This window comes from Grampus griseus, assembly GCF_964374135.1.
Source record: "Grampus griseus genome assembly, chromosome: 15".
NCBI lineage: Eukaryota > Metazoa > Chordata > Mammalia > Artiodactyla > Delphinidae > Grampus > Grampus griseus.
This window is the reverse complement of record NC_139009.1, coordinates 37,855,666-37,874,016: the sequence shown is the minus strand read 5'-3', so window position 1 is coordinate 37,874,016 and position 18,351 is coordinate 37,855,666. Positions and strand designations below refer to the sequence as shown.

At 46.7% G+C, this 18,351-nt stretch overlaps 1 long non-coding RNA gene across 1 annotated transcript; it reads left to right on the top strand.

Annotated features, from left to right (window-relative positions):
- Positions 1-1,073: 1,073 nt before the first annotated feature.
- LOC309833605 lies at positions 1,074-9,343 on the top strand. Its single transcript, XR_014297785.1, has 5 exons — positions 1,074-1,130; positions 1,667-1,771; positions 2,444-2,670; positions 3,338-3,442; positions 9,157-9,343. It is a non-coding gene; the product is annotated as an uncharacterized lncRNA (long non-coding RNA).
- Positions 9,344-18,351: the final 9,008 nt, after the last annotated feature.

Sequence of the window (18,351 nt, the reverse complement as noted above, 5' to 3'; positions counted from 1 at the left end):
AGCAGGGAAAGGGCACAGGAATAGAGAAGTAGAAGAGGCGTTTTACAACGGGTAGAGACATGAATAAAGTCAGTTAAAAAAATAGTCGTCTTTGCCAAGGGCACACTGGGAAGTCCTAGCCGCACAGGAAGAGGAAGGGATTGGATGTTGGGAGCAAACAGCTGTGGGCCCTGGGTAAGTCACTCTTCTCTTGGACCTCTGCTTTTTTTGTTTGTTTGTTTGTTTGTTTTTGCGGTACGCGGGGCTCTCACTGTTGTGGCCTCTCCTGTTGCGGAGCACAGACTCTGGACACGCAGGCTTAGCGGCCATGGCTCACGGGCCCAGCTGCTCCGCGGCATGTGGGATCTTCCCGGACTGGGGCACGAACCCATGTCCCCTGCATCGGCAGGCGGACTCTCAACCACTGCGCCACCAGGGAAGCCCGGAAAAAAATTTTTAATTGAAGTAAAGTTGACCTACAACACTATGTTAGTCCCAGGTGCACAATGTAGTAATTCAATATTTCTATGCATAACAAAATGATCATGATGATAAATCTAGTTACCATCTGTCAACATACAAAGATATTACAATATCATTGACTATATTCCCCATGCTATAGATTTCGTCCCTGTGACTCAGTTATTTTATAACTGGAAGTTTGTACCTCTTAATCTCCCTCACCTATTTCATTCATTTCCCCCAATCCCTCTCCCCTCTGGCAACCACCTGTTTCTCCTCTGTATCTATGAATCTGTTTCTGTTTTGTTGTATTTGTTCATTTGTTTTTTAGATTCCACACATAAGTGAAGTCATACGGTATTTGTTTTTCTCTGTTTGACTTATTTCACTTAGCATAATACCCTCTAGGTCCACCCATGTTGTCACAAATGGCAATATTTCATTCTTTTTTATGACTGAGTAATATTCCAATGTATGTGTTGTGTGTGTGTGTGTATAGTAATATTCCAATATATTTGTATGTCTCTCTATATATCTCTCTCACATCCTTTTATGCTTGAGACCTCTTGAAAGCATCATCTTTGTGGGCGCTGAGGAGTAGAACACTGGGGTATGAGCTGTCTTGACTTGCAGGTCTCAGGCCTTGGAAGGATAGAGCAGAAGTGTTCGCTCACTGGTCGGGGAATGAGGTATGTGCTCCTGTGGCCTATATGTCTGTGCCGGGAAGTTGCCTTACCAATGGGTCCTGCTGCTTAGGAGGCTCTATTTTGAGCACTGTCTATATTAGTTTCCTAGAGCTGCTGTAATAAATGACCACAAACTTGGTGGCTTGAAATAACAGAAATTTATTTTCTCATAGTTCTGGAGGCTGGAAGTCTGAGAAGGCGTTGTCAGGGCCACCCTCCCTCCAGATGCTCTAGGGAGAATCCTTCCTTGAGTCTTCTAGCTTCTGGTGGTGCCAGGTTTTTCCTGGTTTGTGGTTGAATAATGCCAACCTCTGCCTCCATCTTTGCACAGTCTCCTCTGTGTCTGTCTTTTCCTTGGTAGGACACTTGTTTTTAAATTTAGGGCCTATTTGCATAATCCAGGATAATTTCATCTCAATCACATCTACAAAGACCCTTTTTCCAAATGAAGTCACGTTCACAGCTTCTGAGAATTAGGACATGGAATATATTTTGGGGGCTGCCATTCAACCTACAATAGTGCTCCTCTACTTCTCCAGGTGATTGGAGGAAATGTGGACACCTGAGCTCCAGACAGCCTATCCATAGGCTGGCCTGCCCACCACAAAGTGGTCCAGATTGAGGATATGAGCCAGCCGGTCAAGGTGATGGTTTCTGGAACAGGAATGGGGGAAACATGGAGAGGCTGAGCCAGCTAGCCACAGGGCCGGAAGGTGAAAGGGTGCCACAGATCGATGCCCAGGGCAAGCAGAAATTGTGAGGGAGCAGGTGTTGGAAGTAAATAGAAATAAAACAATCAGCAGAGAGGAGAATGGGGCAGACAGAGGGGGAAGAGGCACCATGAGGAAGACCTCGCAGCTCAGCGGTGAGACAGAGGAAGAGCTTCTGCCTCCAGGGACTGCTTTGGTTCCTGGCAGCCCTTCAGATGCAGGGCAAGGCCATATGTACCCTGAAAAAGAGAACTCATTCCTTGGGGCATTGGGGGATTTTTTTTTTTCTTAGGGCCACAAGAGCCTGAACAAGGACAGACATTCCTTGTCTTATAGGTGGAAGCTGAGGTCACTATGGAAGGCTCTTTGTGAAGATGTTATGAAACATTCCTCCTGTGCTTCTCAGCAACGTTACTTTACTGCTCTTCCCATCAAGAAGTGATTTTCTCTCTTCCCCTTGAATTCAAGCTTGGCAATATGGCTTATTTTGGCCGATGGGCCGTTTGCAAATGTGACGCAAGCAGAGGCTTGAAGCACACCTGTGCATGAGGTTTGCGCTCTCTCTCTCTCTCTCTCTCTCTCTCTCTCTGGTTGTGGTTGGAACAGAGACCAGGACGTGAGTGAGCCTGAGCTTAGCCTGCTGAAGAGGCCACATGGAGAACCGAGGCACCCCAGCTTTAAGACTGCTGACTGCTGGATGCGTGTGTGAGGACATCTTAGCCCATCCAGCCCTAATCAAACCACCAGATGACAACAACTGCATGAGCGACCCCAGGCGAGACCACCGGCAGAACCACCAACTGAACCCAGACACATTGCTGACCGACAAAAACGTGAGCCAAGAACATGGTTGTTATTTTAAGCCACTAAATTTGGGGTGGTTTGCTGCAAAGCAGCAGATACCAATATAGTCCCCAAGTAGCCAAGCCTCCCGCACTCCCGAGCATAGAGTCAGGCCCTGGGGGCAGCCCCCTAGTGGCTCTCAGCAGCATGTGGCAAAAGCTGTGGTCTCCCATAATCGTCCTCCCCTTTTCTTTTTAGTCATGGAACTTTTTAGTAACAGCACAAGTCCACTCAACTAGAGGCTATCTTTTCCTGTCTTCCTTGCAAATAAGTGTGACCATGTTTTTCACCAGTGGAATGGAATGAAAGGGACGTGTGAAACTTCTATGTTACCACTTTTTTTTTAAATTGAAGTATAGTTGATTTACAATGTTGTGGTAATTTCTGCTGTACAGCAAAAGGATTCAGTTACACACATATATATGCATTCTTTTTTATATTATTTTCCATTAGGGGTTATCACAGGATATTGAATATAGTTCCTTGTGCTATACAGTAGAACCTTATTGTTTATCCATTCTATATATAATAGTTTGCATCTGCTAACCCCAAACTCCCACTCCGTCCCTCCCCCTCCCCACCTCCCCCTTGGGCAGCATTACTTCTTTAAAAAGAACTTGCTTGCCCTACAGTTCCTCTGTTTCCCCATTCCTTCAGGCTGGAATGCAGAGCTGGGGCCAGCAAGGGTGGACGAAGGCCTCTGGGGCAGGGCTACCCAAAGTGTGTGCCACTAACTGGCTGCTTGATATAGCCCGTGACGAGGTGAGCACAGAAATTAGGATCAAGTGTTGACAACTTTTTATAACAAATTGACAAATTAATGTTAGGTCTGTTGAATACAACAGTAAAAAAATAATGAGGTGTTAAAAAAATGTGTTTAGGGTATTTTTTTTAAAGTTTTTTTTATTGTGTAGTGATTTATAGTAGATTGGGAAAAAAATCTGGCCCTTCCCCACAGAGAGTCTGAGAAGCATTGTTCTACAGGACAGCAAGTTAACAAGTCGCCCTGGATCTTAGAAGTGACCAGAACCCTGTCAGGACCCTCCCCTCAGCCTGTCATTTTCATTTCTCTCTGAATGTCACCTTTTGCCACAAGGCAGGGCACCTGGCAGCAAGGAGCTCCACAATCTAGCTTTTCAGCCTCAACCAAAAAGGAAAGAGGCCATTTCTCCATAGCTCTGGTTAGGAAACTTTTGGGGACCAGACTGGTTGGGTCATCCACCTCACAGTGAACCCCTATGACAGGGAGGCAAGACCGTGTAAGGTGGCGGCTCCGACTGGACCACACACCTGCGTGTGGGGAGCAGCTCACAAAATGTGGGGAGAGGCGCTGCTGTTCCCAGGAGAAGGCAGGTGCCGGACAGACAAGGAATGTGTCCACCACAGGAAGCTCCCAGCACTCCCCCTACTCTTTTCTCTTGTCTCCCAGCCTCCTAAACACGTTTCCAACAGGAACAGCCCTCCAGCTCCTACACTAGGAACAAAGGAGGCGGGAGGGGAGTGTGGGGGAGAGCAGAGGAAGCAGCACATACAAGTGTCCAGAGGGGAAAGAGAACAGCAACATTTGGTGAGTTGAACGCAGCTCAGAATGGCTGGGGGTGCAGGAAGATGTGAGGCTGGAAACCACATCCTGAAAGGGCTTGGTCAGTGGGGAGTCCCCAGCTGGCTGTAATTTAAATAGATGACCCTGGCTGCTGTATGGAGGATTGAAAGGGCATAAGGCTGGAGGCCGGGAGGCCAGTTAAGAGGCTGTTGGAGGGGCTACCCTGGTGGCACAGTGGTTGAGAGTCCGCCTGCCGATGCAAGGGACACGGGTTCGTGCCCCGGTCTGGGAAGATCCCACATGCCGCGGAGCGGCTGGGCCCGTGAGCCATGGCCGCTAAGCCTGCGCGTCCGGAGCCTGTGCTCCGCAACGGGAGAGGCCACAACAGTAAGAGGCCCGCGTACCACAGAAAAAAAAAAAAAAAAAGAGGCTGTTGGAGCCATCCAAGAAACAGATGATGACGGCCTGAGGAGTAAGGTGGTGCAGAGGAACAAGACAAGTACATTCAAGAAACAGGAGGAAAAATGGACCGGATTTGTGGATGAGTTTGTTGCGGGGGACATGGGAGAGGTGGGAGTCCGGGATGACTCATGGGGATGCTGACGCCATTCATCAGGACAGAAAACACAGGTAGAGAAGTGGCGTGGGGAAACGAAGCTGGCTGGCTTTTGTCTCAGACATGCTGGGTTGGAGGTGCAAATGGGACATTCAGATTCTCTTTGCTTTTTGCTTAGACCATATCTGGAGGCTCTAAACTGGTTGCTCTCCCTTTCTAAGTTAAATTATCTGAGCAGGTTCATGTCCCAGGTGATATCACTGCCATGATCACAACCTTCAGTGGTTTCCTGCTTTCTCTAGACTGTCTTCTAAGCTCTTTATCCCGGCCCCTGAGGCCCCCTAAGATCTGATCCCTGCTTCCACCTCCTCCCTCAGAGGCTACACCACCTCTTCCTGGGCCTGTGTTCTGGCCACACCGAATCGCTCAATTCCCCCATTTATAGTCTGCATCCCCCATACCTTAGGTCACACAGTCCTCCCAGCCTGGAGTGCCCTCTCTCATGGATACATATGACTAATTCCACTCATCCTTCAAAGTCAAGTTCATATGGTACCTCCTGCATGAGGTGGTCCTTGATTTCTGAATTTCCGCAGCATCTTATCTAAACCCGTCACCTCTCTCTCATGTCCTATGTTCATTACATATGTAAGGCAGTAATTGACAGGCCTGGTACCAAAGTATGTGGGGTCACGGGTTATTTTTGTTTGTTTACGAAGCATCTGTTCTCCAGCTTCTGGTAACAGCATCCCAGTTTTCCTTTGGGAGCCACCCCCTCCCCTGCTCTCAGCCCTTGTGCTTCGGACAGGGCTGACGGCTCCTGCCCTTGGCAAATGCCCAGGACCTGATGAGCTAGGAATTAGCTCATTTCACTCTCTGACTACAGTGATTAGTTCAAGCCTGAACTCAATTCAATAGGGGCCCAGGCAGGACTTTTGTGGAAAAGGGCAGAGGGAGCCTTAGAAAGGGAAGTTAGGACGGGAGAGGAAGAGCTCCCTATCCTTGGGGTCTGGAACTGGAAGATGAGATTCTGGAACAATCTGCAGCCATTTTGCCTCCACCAAGGGAGCACTAGCTCAGGAATGGAGCCAATCAGAGGAGAACTGGGCTGAGAGGTGTTCTTGATGATGCTGTGCGCACACCAGGATCAAACCACCCTGGTACTTTTTTAGTTACTTTAGCCAACAAATTCCCTTTTATGCTTAAGCCAGTTTAAATCAGGTTTCTATTACTGGCAGACAAAATGATTTAACCACTATAAGATGCTCAAACCACTTGTATGAATGAATGAATGAATGAGTTGGTGACTAAAGTTCTATCCCCTCCTACTATAGGAATACTCCTTTGGGAATCGAATCTCACAGTGTTATTTGGGCAGATTTATTCAAGGAATTATCCAGTTAAAGCACCAAGTCTAGTTACAATCTATAGGTGCCTCCCTGTATGAGGCTGAGATAGCCTTAGCAGAAGGAGAACCCAGGCATGTTTCTGTCCTCGAGGAGCCAGACACACATGCTTTCTGTAATGTATTTGCAGAATTAATGTACCTGTTTGTACTCCCTCCTCCCACCTGCTCCAGGAGGGCAGCAACTTTGGTTCACAGCTGTATCTGTAGCACCTAGAACAGTGCCTGGGACACAGTGAACTCTCAGCAAATGTTTGCTCTGATGAATGAGTGAAACGTCTGTTGAATGAATGAGAAAACAAATCAATATAGAGAGTCATGGAAACTGGACCCCAAAGAGGATACGGGAGTTTCCCAAGCCAGGCTACTAGAGTTGGGACTCATACCTGTCTACTGACTCTTTGCTAGGGGAAGGCTGAAAAAAGGGCCAAAGGGCCGTTCTGGGAAGAACTGTGGAGACACCAAGGAAACAATGACACGAGGATTCTGGGAACATAGCAGTGATATTAGCGACAGTAGCATACACTGTTGGGTTTTTTTTTTTTTTTTTTTTTGCGGTACGCGGGCCTCTCACTGTTGTGGCCTCTCCCGTTGCGGAGCACAGGCTCCGGACGTGCAGGCGCAGTGGCCATGGCTCACGGGCCCAGTTGCTCCGCGGCATGTGGGATCTTCCCGGACCAGGGCACGAACCTGCGTCCCCTGCATTGGCAGGCGGACTCTCAACCACTGCGCCACCAGGGAAGCCCTACACTGTTGTTTTGTTTTTACACTTCTACTGAGATATAATTCACATACCATATAATCCACTTGAAGTGTACAATTCAACAGTTTTCACTATGTCCACAAAGTTCTGCAACCATCACCACAATCAGTTTTAGAACATTTTACTCACCCTCAAAAGAAACACTGTTCCCATTAGTACTCATTCCCCATTTTCCTCCAAACCCCCGCAGTCCAAGGCAACTACTAGGCTACTTTCCCTCTCTATACATTTGCCTAATCAATATGTGGTCCTTGGTGATTGGCTGCTTGCAGTTAGCATAATATATTCAAGGTTCATCCATGTTGTAGCGTGAGTCAGTACTTCAATCCTTTTTATTGATGAATAATAGTCCACTCTATGGGTGTACCACATTTAATTTATTCATTTATCCGTTGACAGACATTTGGGTTGTTTCCATTTTGGGGATGTTGTGAATACTGCAGTTATGAACATTCATGTACCACTTGGTATGTGGACATGTGTTATCATTTCTCTTGAGTATTATACTGAAGTGGAATTTCTGGATCATAAGGGAACTTCATGTTAAAAATTTGAGGCACTGCTGAACAGTTTTCTGAAGTGACTGCACCATTTTACATTCTCTCCAGCTGTATAGGGTTCCACACCTTTGCTAACACTTGTTTATCCACCTTTTTGATTATACCCTTCCTAGTGGGTATGAAGTAGTAGCTCATGTGGTTTAGTGGCTTTGACTTGCATTTCCCTAATACCTAAGGATACTGAGCGTCTTTTCATGCAGTCACTGTCCACTTGCATATCTTCTTTGGAGAAATGTCTGTTTTGATCCTTTGCCCATTTTTATGTTGGGTTACTTTATCTTTTTTATTATTGAATTGTAAGAGTTCTTTATATATTCTGGATACAAGTCCCTTATCAGATATATGATTTGCACGTATTGTATCCCATTCTGTGGGTGGTCTTTTTATTTTCTTGTTCTTTTTTTGTTTTTTTTTGCGGTACGCGGGCCTCTCACTGTTGTGGCCTCTCCCGTTGCGGAGCAACAGGCTCCGCACGCGCAGGCTCAGCGGCCATGGCTCACGGGCGCAGCTGCTCCGCGGCATGTGGGATCTTCCCGGACCGGGACACGAACCCATGTCCCCTGCATTGGCAGGTGGACTCTCAACCACTGCGCCACCAGGGAAGCCCCATTTTCTTGATGGTATCATTTGCAGCACAATTTTTAAAATGTTAGCATATTTTTTAAAATAGCTTTATTGAGGTATAATTTACATATCATAAATTTCACCCATTTTAAGTACACAATTAAATGATTTTTAGTAAATTTACAGAGTTGTGCATCTTCATAACCATCATCATAATTTAGTGTTAGAACACTTCTATCACCCCCCAAAAAGCCCTTGGGCCATTTGCAGTTAATTGCTGTTAAACTGCCAACCCTAGCTATAGCCACTGTAGATTTGCCTGTTTTGGATATGTCAGTGTAAATGGAATCATGCAATATCTGTTCTTTTGTGTCTGGCTTCTTTCAATCAGCATAAAGGTTTTGAGGTTTATTCATGTTATAATGTGTGTCAGTAGCTCATTTCTTTTTAATTGCTGACTAGTATTCCATTGTTTACCCATTCATTAGTTGATGGACATTTGAGTTATTTCTAGTTTGGAGTTGCTGAATTATTTTCTTAGTGGTTGCTTTAAGGATTACCACAGTCATCTTAGCTTATCACAAGGTAGCAGAATATTTGACATTTTATTTGACAATTTGTCAGCATGAATTATTTAATAGTTTAATATGTAATAAGTAATTTTATTTAAATATTTAATATTTTAATATTTAATGTATAGTAATTTAAATGTCTAATTATTAATTTAATAGTTATTTAATACATAATTATTGCATTGTTAATTATTAAATTGATTGAATAAATATTTAATAAATAATAATTATTTAATATTTAGGCATTCGGCATGTGGTCTCCATTTGTATCCCTGCCCCAGGCCCCACACCTGCTGGGTGCACACCTGTCTCATATCTGTATGCATACATAACTGTATTCATACTATGAATTATATATTATGAATGCTCCAAGTCCATATCCTGCTTTTTAAACTTAACATTTTGTTGTAGGCGTTTTTATTTACCATAAGACTCTATGAACTTCTTTTATAAAAGCTGCATTGCCGTACTTCCCTGGTGGTCCAGTAGTAAAGAATCCTTCTCCCAATGCAGGGGACACAGGTTCGATCCCTTGTTGGGGAACTAAGATCCCACATGCCGCGGGGGCAACAAAGGCCATGTGCCGCAAACTACAGAGCCCACGCTCTGGAGCCCGTGCGCCACAACTAGAGAGAAGCCCACACGCCACAGCGAAAGATCCCACATGCTGCAATGAAGATGCCACGTGTTGCAACTAAGACCCGACACGGCGAAAAATAAATAAATAAATAATTTTTTTAAAAAAAAGCTGCATTGTATTTCGTTGAGTGGATGGGGCAAGCTTTAGTTAAGCATTTCTCGCCTTTAGGACATTTAGGTCATTTTCAACTTTCAGCTTTTTGTGGTTTGTTTTTTTATTCTGCAGTGAGCATCTTCATGTACCTCTTTCCACATTTTAGAATCTTTGGCATAAGTCCCTAGTAGTAAGATTACTCTGTTGAAGAGAACAAATATTTTTATAGTTCTCAGTATCTATCACTATATTTTCTTTAAGAATTGTAAGGTGTAATTGTTATCACCCATGTATGAGCACTGGATGTTAGTTGAAATTTTTTTCTATTTAACTTTGTATTTCCTTGACGGTTAACTAGGTTGGATGTTTTTCTACACATCCGTTTACTAGTCATAATTTGTTTTACGTAAATTGCTTCTTCACGCTCCTTGCCTATTTGTATATAAGACCCTTTGTTTATTTTTAAACTATCAGTTTGTATGTGCTTTTTATGAAATATTCCCTCCTCAAAACTCTTTAGGAAGGAGGCAGAGTATATATAAATAAAAAGAGACATTTTGTCTCCCTTATTTGCTGTCAGTATTTCTCCCCACTTGTCCCTTCTCAGTCTTTTTTTTAAGTGCAGAAAAGGCAATTTTTCTGTAGTCAAACCTGCTAATCTTTCCTTTGCGATTTCATCGATGATTCCAAGTATAAAAAAGACACTCTCCCTCCAGAGATTTGTTGAATGTTTGTTTCTCTTCTAGTTATTCTAGATTTTTAAAAAAGTATGTAACTCTTTAATCCTGTAAAATTTCTCTGTAAAAACTCCTGCTGGCCTGAAGAAAGGGATGATCTCAAAGCACAAGTTTCTCAGACTCCGACAGTTTCGCTTCCTGGTTTCCTGGGCTGCCTCTGCCTGGGGCCATCTGTCTGGCGGGAAGGAGGGGATAAATCAGAATCAGCCCTTGCCTCTTGAGCTAAACCCACCTCCAAGGGAGCAGCACAGGGTGGTGGAAAAACAGGACTTGCAACCTGAGTTTGACCCCTGGCTGTGTGTGGACCCTCAGCCTCTCCTCTCTCTGCGAAATGAGGCAAAGGATGCCTGACTGACAGGGCAGCTGTGAGGATGATAGGAGATGAAGTTGGGAAAGTTCTAGAACACCACCTGGCCCATCATAGATCTCTGGGTCCTGCCTTTGCATTGATTTGGCTCTTGGGCCCCACCTCCTGCCCAAAGGTGACCTGGAGCTTCCCTCACCACAGAGCATGGGCAGGTCTACCAGAACAGTTACGAGTATTTACTTTCTTGGGGGAGAAAATTGAGGCTTAGAAGATCAAGTGGTAGTGTAGCAGATACTCTTGACTGCTCCAATGTACTGCGTCCTCCAGCATCACTGCACCTCAGCTCCTCAGCTTCCTCAGCTGTGAAATGCAGCTAATTGTCCTTATTGGTTTCTCCTGCTGCGGGGTTATTTGATGATCAAATGAAAGGTCCTGAAAAAGGCCACGGAAAAATCCAGAGGCAAGGTAGAGTCCCTGTGGGCCGCTCAGTCCACCCTCCTTCGGCTTGCACACAGACGAAGCCTTGTGTTAGTTCTGCAAGGCTCCCCGCCTCCTTGCCCCGCTCCCCAGGAAAACCACGCGGAGTCTCTGTGAAGGCCCCTTGTGCCCGCGGCTCACCAGGCAGGAAACCCGGGGCTTGGCTGAGGCCCCAGGAAGCAGAGCCCGGAGGTGGCTGCGCTCAGGCCCAGCTGTATTCAGCTTGGAGCAGCTTCTGAGGTCTCAGAGGGCCTGGGTGAGGAGGGCCCTCAGGGTCACCGGGGCCACCCCCATTTCACAGAGGTGGAAGTTGAGACTCAGAGGGAGGAGTCACTTAGTGGCAGTGTCAGAACTTGGTTGGGGGGAATCCTGGCTCCCCAATCCAGCACCCTTTGCACTTGTCCTCTGCTGCGGCACTGGCCTCCTCGGGAAGGGCTCCTCCAACCCTTCTGGAAAATTCTGTATTATCTGATGACATCCGAGCAAAACCGCCTGATGTTGGGGGATCCGAGCACTCTGACAAGCACAGCGCAGTACTGAGAACAAGATGCCGCCACAGTCAGGAGGGAGTTTCCCGGGAATAGAATTTTCCAGGAAGGGAAAGAAGCATTTTGAGTAGGAGCTTGGCTTTATTGGAGCAGCTGCAAGAATAGGGGGGCAGTGGCTGGAGGAAGGCAAAGGTGGTGCGGAAATCTGGCACCCCCGCCCCGCGCTGTCAGTTTGGCATTTAAAAATAAAGTTGCTTTCTCTTTAAGCATTTTTTTTTTTTTTTTTTTTTTTAGCAGAAGCCATATCATTCCCGCTGAGATGTGAGAGGCTAGCAATGGTTCTCAACCCTGGCTGCAAATTAGAATCTCCTGGGATATTTTTGAAATCCCAGTGCCCAGACCAACCCCCAAACCAATTATATGGGAGTCTCTGGGGTTGGGCCGGGGCATTAGTAGTTCTTAAAGCCCCCCAGGTGATTCTGGTGAGCAGCCAAGGTTGGAAACCACCGGCCCCTGCATTACTTTGCCAGCTGATTTGTGAATCTAAAGTATATAAGCACGTGAGGCCTATGGGGAATTCTGTTTACCATGCACGCCTGTGGGGCCTTCTTCACAGGGAGACCGTGGGGAGAGATTTCACGCCTCTTCCCCATCGCCACCCCCAGTCCCATCTTCCTTCCTGTCAGGGTCCTTCCCGAGGCCTACCCCTCTAAGAGGCTGTCCCAAATCAGCCTTCTGTATTTCCTCCAAATTCCTACGGAGTCATACCGTGCTGCTGATTTGATTAGGGATCCACGGCCAGCCTCGAATCTTCCCTGCAGCTGGGACGTGATGTGGGCTGTTATTTCTGTCTTCAGTCCTGTGCCTATTCGCTGCTCAACTAGAAGGTAAGCTCTCTGAAAGCAAGACCCCCACACTCTCCCTCCCTGGAGTCCTGTGCTGCTCGGGAGGCTGCAATTACGACCTGTTGTCAGGAGCTGAATGAATCCACTGGGTCCACTTGGATCACACTCGACACATTTAATTCTGACAATGGCTCTGAGAAATTGGGACGGTGTTATTAGTATTTTCCTCTCCATTTTATGCTGAGGAAAATGCAGGTCAGTGAAGTAAATAGTTTGTATAAGTCACAGATGGAGGAAGGTCCACCGGGCTTCTTTTCTGACACACTGTTAGGGTTCTGCTAATAGTAGGGGTGGCCCCAGAGCAGGCAGGACCTGGCTGGGGGCGAAGCCTAGAGACCTCTCTCCTCTGCAGAAGGCCTGACTGGCCAGTGGGAGAGGTCTTCTGTGAAGGGCTGTCTGGTCTGCAATTCCTCAGGTTTCGGGAGGGGGTGAAACGGGATGTTGCAATGGAACTGTCTGCTGAGATCTGAAGATGATAGGTATGAGTTCCCAGAGTCACTGCAGCAAAATGCAAATTAAAAAGAGATATTTTAAAACTTTACAAATCTTACAGCTCTTCTTGTGGTTGAGGCTCAGTTTCTTGGAGATTAACGAGGAGAATTTGGGGGAAATGATTTGTTTATTGAATCCCACGTTCCTCGCGTTTCAGGGAAGAGGAGTGGAAGGTGCCTCTCTCTCATATCAACCGATAAGAGGGCTTTGTCAGAGCTTCTCAGGGAGGTGAGGATGGGATCCCTGCATGATGGGGTCAGCGGACTGACACTTGACTTGCACCTGAGAAACCTGAAGGGCTAGAGGTAGTTAGCCAGCATAGACGAGCTGAAGGAGAGGCGGCTGAGTTGAGATTAGCCTAAAGTCCCCGAGTCTTCTGGGAGAAAGGATGCATGGATGTATCCCATGGGACAGAGCAGAGAGGGCTGAATTGCGCTCTCCCCTCCCCGCCTCAAAAAAAGATATATTCAAGACCTAAACCCCAGTGCCTGTGAATGTGACCTTATTTAGAAACAGGGTCTTTGGAGATGTAATCAAGTTAAGACAAAGTCATGATGGAGTAGGGCAGGCCCTAAATCCAATGACCTTATGATCCTTATAAAGAGAGTGAGACTTTGAGACACAGAGATACAAGGACACAGGGGACGGGGAGACGGCCATGTCCTCGTGGAGGCAGAGATTGGAGGGATGCAGCTACCAGCCACGGAATGCCGGCAACCAACAGAAGCTGGGAAGAGGCAAGGAAGGATTCTTGCCTATGGGCCTCTGCCCCTCGTCTCACTCTGGAATCTAACCCCGGTATTTAGGGTGGTTGAGCACCTCAGGGAGCCTTTCCTGGTCCTCTCAGCCCTCCTCTGTGCATCACAGTTCCCTCTGGCCCTGCGTTGTGGCTATCTGGTTACTGACCATCTTTCCTACTGGAGAGCCGGTGTGCTTTGTCTCTGTGGCTTGGTTCAGTTGGGTGCAGTTTTCTGGGGTCACAGAACACAGGGCTCAGCAAACTTTTCTTAAAAATCCAGATGGTAAATACTTTCAGGTTTGCAATGCCGTATGGTCTCTGTTGAAATGATCCAACTCTACTGTTATGGTGTGGAGGCAGCCATAGACCAGACGTGAACAGATGAGTGTCCTGGGTCCAATAAAGCTTTATTTACAAAAACAAGCCACTGGCCGGAGGGCTGTGGTCGCCAACCCCGGACCTAGTGTTTCTCATGGATGAAATCGCACATGAGCAAAAGTGAAACTTGCATTACACTCACGTTGTTCCCTCATATCCCAGTCGTATGGGAACAGATTTGTATTTTCAAAACAAACATTATGGCAGAAGTGACTGAACTTTATAGGGTTGTTGTGAGGGGAAAGTGAACTGGTGCCTATAGGGGCCTGAGTCACTGGCCAGTCCATAGTCAATCGATGTTAGTGATTATTATTAGCTAAGGTAGAGGGTTGTTGCCAGGATTGCAGTTGCTTATGGCTGTAATTTACTGGGAACCATGCTTGGAACTTGGTAATTTTTAAACAAAAGCAACTACCATTTTCATCAAATCTAAGACATACTTTTTTTTATTGTGGTAAAATACACATAACATAAACCTTATCATTTTAATCCTTTAAAAATGCACCCATCCACTGGCATTTAGTCCATTCACAACATATGCAGCCGTCATCATTATCTATCTCTAGAACATTTTCATCACCCTGAAAGGAAACCCCATACAGAGTAAGTATCAATCCTCATTTCTCCCTCTTCCAGGCTCTGGAAGATATACATTTCCCCCCCCCCCACATCTTCACATCTCTGAGTTGGAGCTGTGCTTACAATCAAAAGCATCTTATGATCACTGTTTCTTAGGTGGCAGCCCCACATCATTGTCACTGCTTGCATGAGCATGAACTTGGCCAACATTCTTCAGTAGAGTTCTGTGCGTTCTTAAAATTTTATTTCTTGAGTTTAACTGCCATTCAAACTGCCTTCAAGAATGCTATGATTCAGCAAAGGAATAAAAAGTTAAGTAGGAGGAAAGACACAAAACAGAGTGGCAGGGCATAAATTTGATATTAATGAAACAAATATTCATCATCAGAGGAATCACCGTTCTGTGCTTCTTCCGAAGCAACAACCAAGTGCTTTATGGGACAGGAAAGGCAGATACAAATAGATGAAGCTGTGTTATATTTTGTTAATGAGGTATGTCTAAAAAGATGGCTTATCACATTTGAAGCAAGGCAACTGAGGGCTGAAGATGTTATGAAGTTCCTTGGCATAGATAATAAAGAAATTTCAAAGTAATGGGAGGTTAGTGCAACTGGTTCATGTGTCACGTGGGACAATTATTAAGGCATCCTGTCTCAGTTTAATGGCAGTATTATTTTTCTTGATGGTACAAGCAGTGTGTCTTACAAATGATGGTATCTTAAAATGATGATTCAGTATTATCATCATCACATTGCATTGTTATTTTCATTTACTTGTATGTTTTACATAAACAGAAACAGACTCACAGACTTAGAGAATGAACTTATGCTTACCAGAGGGGAAGGGTGGGGGGAAGGGATAGTTAGGGAAGTTGAGATTGACATGTACACGCTGCTATTTTTAATATAGATAACTAAAAAGGACCTACTGTGTAGCACAGGGAACTCTGCTCAATATTATGTAACAATCTAAATGGAAAAAGAATCTGAAAAAGAATAGATACATGTCTGTGTATAACTGAATCACTTTGCGGTATACCTGAAACTAACACAACATTGTTAATCAACTATACTCCAATATAAAATTAAAAGTTAAAAAAAATTCCTGTCTTGTCCTGTGCTCGAAAAGAAAACTCGTTGGTGGTTGTTTTGTACCAACAAGTAGGACTGTGTTTGGCTAAAGTGATAGAACACCCAAAATAATGATGGCTTAAACAAGATGGAAGCTGATTAACCCTGTAGATAAACAGTGTGGAAGTAGATATCCCAGGGACTGTAGTGCAGCTCCATGATCATCAGGGTCTTAGATTCCTTTGGTCATGTTGCTTTGCCATCCTCAAACATGGCATCCACCTTATGGCCCAAAACGGCTGCTCGAGCTCCAGCCATCATGTTCACATTTCAGCCTGCAGGAGGTAGGAAAGGAGGGAAGAAAAAGGGCATCTCTCCTTTTATGAATACTTCCCCAGGGTCATAAAGGACACCCTGCTTATATCTATTGGCTAGAATCTGACTACATCTAACCATATGGAGACTGGGAAATACAGGCTTTCATCTAGGCAGCCATGTACCCCACTAAAGTTCAGGGGTTCCATTACTGAGGAAGAAGGGGAAAATGAATGTTGAGGGACAAGGAGCAGGCTCTGCCACACTTATTAACCTCCATGGTGCTGATTACAAGTGCAACATAGGGTTCCAGGAAGGCTTGTTCTGTGACGGTAACGGAAGATTTTCAGGTGGAGTTGGGCAGGAGCTGGGCTGTGAAAGGAGAATATGATTAAATGATCAGAAAGGATGGGCAGGAGCATTTCCGGCAGAGGAATGACCAAACAAAGGCCCAAAGGCAGGAACGTACTAGGTGTGCCTGTAGGTTAATAGAGTTGTCTTGGCCAGAAGGGGCTTTGTGTCGGAGCCTGGCTAGTTAGCTGGGTCACAGCCCTGGGAGCAGGGGTCAACCCTGTGTTGACTATGTAATCAGCAGGGGGTCACTTAACCCCCAGAGTCTGGTTTCCTCCTCTGTAATTCACACACAAAGTCGATCCTGTTATGAGAACTCAGTGAAATGCAGCAGGAGGAAGCCCTTTGTAAACTGTAGGTTCCTGAACACTTTAGATGTTCAGAAAACAACAGCCGCTGTCATCATGACATGGGCCCAGGCTTGGACAGGGAGGGGCAGGAATCTGCACTCCACCCTCCAGGGGGCTCCCCACTTGTGATGCCCTTGTGCGGATGGGGGATGCGGGTGGTGAGTGGGGACATGTGGGCAGACAGGAGGACAGGAGTCTTTGGTGGGGCACGGACAAGGCACAGATGCTCCCAGGATGCAAGACAGTGATGGGTGAATGGCAGGGGTGGGGTGGGGCTGCACTGCCCTAGGGCCTTTTCCCTTTTCTCTCCCTCACAAAAGGAGCAGAGTGGGTCAATATCCCGTGCTGACCCGGGAGCTAGTCCTGGGCCTCCCATGCCCACTGTAGTCAAGCCAGAGAGATTTCCAGGCTCCTGGGTTGGAGGCCAGCCCTGGGGTCAGGGGCCTCATTCACATCCCTAAAGGAGCACCTGTGGCAGAAGCCAGAGGCTACAAACACCGAGGTGAGGGTGGAGAACGCAGGGTGGGGTTGGCCTTGGTCCAGGTAGGTCCTGGAGATCTGACCAGGCTGCTGCCTCCCGATAGAGGGCTCACCAGGATAGAGCAGTGTCTTAGTCGGCTCTGACTGCCATAGCAAAATACTGTAGACTAGTAGCACCAACAGACATTTATTTCTCACAGTTCTGGAGGCTGGGAAGTCCCAGATTCAGATGCTGGCTGATTCCATTCCTGGTGAGGGCTATCTCCCTGGCTTGCAGACAGCTATCTTCTTGCTGTATCCTCATGTGGCCGAGAGAAAGAACTCTGGTCGCCCTTCCTCTTCTTGTAAGGGCACTAGTCCCATCATAGGGGCCCACCCACATGACCCCACCTAAGCCTACTGACCTCCCAAAGGTACCCCCTCCAAATACTGTGGCAATAGGGTTAGGGCTTCAATATATGAATTTGGAGGGAACACAAATATTCAGTCTATAATGGACACCTAACTCCACTTGGAACTTGGAAACATGGCCTGGCTCCTGTGGAGTCCTGTTCTGTCCCTATACTTACCTGTGCCCTCAGGGTATGCATCGTGGCTGACATGTTTCTGCTGTAGCCCGATAAGGAGCCGTCAGGTAGGAGCTGCACTGGAGCTGGTGTCTCGGGCTGGTGCACAAGGTTGTTCCTCCAGCACAGGCGGTCCAGGAAGAAGTGAGGGAAAGCCATAGCGGGGAGGTGGGCAGGCCCTGTAGCCAAATTCTAAGGCCATCAGGGTTTCATTGCACTGAAGAAAACCAACTGGTGCCCCTTCTTCCATTTTTTCTTTTTTTTCATAAGATTGCTGCAAAGTGGGTTATAAAGCCCATAGCAATGAATGCAGATGGGAGGGCTGGGGAAGGGAAGGAGGGTCAGAGAAATGGTCAGAGGGAGACAGAACAGGACAGAGAGACACTGTGGGAGAGACAGCAGAGAACATTGTGAAGCCATCGGGAGAGATGGGGACAGGCAAAGACAGAGGAGAACAGGGAGCCAGAGACAGAGAGAAAACAGGGACAAAGTGACAAAGGTCCAGAGACACACACATGGGAGATGGGGTCAGTTAGCGGATACAGAGAGCACCTAAGGCAGGTGAGCTGGGGCGGGAGAAAAGCCTGAAGGAGGAAGGGGCCTGGGGGTGGGTGGCGGACAGAGGGGTCCTTCTCAGCCCTCACCCACCCCGTCCAGCACTGTGTAGCTCATTGGGCATCAGGGTGCCCCGTCAGTCTCACCAGGCTGCCCTCTCTCCTCTGGTCCAAGCCCTCACCTCCG